Source organism: Somniosus microcephalus, chromosome 24 (assembly GCF_052327205.1).
Source record: "Somniosus microcephalus isolate GS21.2 chromosome 24, FLI_Smic_1.0, whole genome shotgun sequence".
NCBI lineage: Eukaryota > Metazoa > Chordata > Chondrichthyes > Squaliformes > Somniosidae > Somniosus > Somniosus microcephalus.
The window spans coordinates 11,804,207-11,805,884 of record NC_141010.1 but is presented as its reverse complement, the minus strand read 5'-3'; the positions used below and the strand labels follow the sequence as shown (position 1 = coordinate 11,805,884).

General features: G+C 42.3%; 1 non-coding gene across 1 annotated transcript; it reads right to left on the bottom strand.

Moving 5' to 3' along the window:
- Nucleotides 1–1,405: 1,405 nt before the first annotated feature.
- Nucleotides 1,406–1,477, bottom strand: trnac-gca (transfer RNA cysteine (anticodon GCA)). The gene has a single exon. It is a non-coding gene; the product is annotated as a tRNA-Cys (tRNA).
- Nucleotides 1,478–1,678: the final 201 nt, after the last annotated feature.

Below are 1,678 nucleotides of genomic sequence, written 5' to 3'. Positions count from 1 at the left end.
CAGATTTCCACGGCCCGTTGTGTGAAACACTGCTTCCTGACATCACCCCTGCATGGCCTAGCCTTGTTCTGGACTCCCCCCACCAGAGGAAACAGTTTCCCTCTCTCCACCCTATCAACTCCTTTAATCATCTTAAACACCGCAATTAAACCACCCCTTAATCTTCTATACAATCCTCGTCAATGCAATCTGTCCTCATAATTTAACCCTTTTAGCCCCGGTATCATTCTGGTGAATCTGCGCTCCTCCCCCTCCAAGTCCAATCTATCCTTCCTGAGGTGCAGGGCCCAGAACTGGGCGCAGTGCTCCATGGTGCTATTGAGTTGTAATTTGGATGGCTGAATGTATTTTTGATGTGTTTTTGAATAAACAGCTTGCTGACATTAAGGCCTGTGTGCGATTATTTAAAATCAAATAGAGTATTAAATTTCTGAATTAAATTAAAATATATCCTTATGCCGGACGTGGTATCGATGGTGAGATATATCTTTTTTATATCTGGAGCTTTACAAATGGGCCTTATCCCTTTGTTGCAGCCAGCACTGAGACGAATGGGTGTAATAATATATTGGTTATGGTACTGGACTAGAAACCTAGAGGTTGTAAATTCAGATTGAATTCAGAAAACTAGCTAGCACCAGAATAAAATGACCATGCAAGCTGTGGGATTGTCATAAAATCCAGCTGGTTCACTGATGCCTTTCAGGGAAGGGATTCTGCAATCACCAGCTGATCAGGCCTCGACGTGACTCTTACCTCACAATACACTCAATGTTCTCTGAATTGGCCCAGCGGGCTACTGTTGTAAAGAATTGCTATGAGGCTCAGTATTAAAAAAATTGAATGGACTTACTAGCAAAGAGGAAGGACACATATTTAGGCACTCAGGTAATTCAAGTCCTACTCCAGAACCTTGAGAACAAAATCTAGGCTGACACTCCACTGGGGGAGTGCTGCACTGTTGGAAGTACCGTCTTTCAGATGAGGCGTTAAACCCTCTCAGGTGGACATAGAAGATCCCATGGCACTATTTCGAAGAATTGCAGGGGAATTCTCCCCAGTGTCCTGGCCAATATTTATCCCTCAACCAACATCACTAAAACAGATTATCGGGTCATCATCACATTGCTGTTTGTGGGAGCTTGCTGTGAGCAAATTGGTGGCCAAGTATCCTACATTGCAACAGTGACTACATTTCAAAAGTACTTCATTAGCTATAATGTGCTTTGGAACATCCTGAAATGGCTGTGAAAGGTGCTATATAAATGCAAGTGCTTTCTTTCTTTAATGTCAGTCTAGTCAGGATTGACTGCTGGTGAAAAGTGGCTATGAAGAGTTATTATTACTGACTATAACGATCACAGAGCAGTTATGAATCCTTTTCAGTGAAACAAAAATGGCATTAAGGGGGCAGCTGGATTTGAACCAGAGACCTCTTGATCTGCAGTCAAATGCTTTATCACTGAGCTATACCCCCTGACACAGCCCTGTGTTTTATGTGCTTCTGAAAATCACAGTCCAGAGTGCAGCACAACATCAGGGATAAGAAACAGATGGAGTGATTTAAAAAAAGAAAGATTTCCATTTTTATAGCACCTTTCACATCCACCGGACGTCCCAAAGCACATTACAGCCAATGAAGTACTTTTTCAAGTCTATTCACTCTTCTAATGTATTT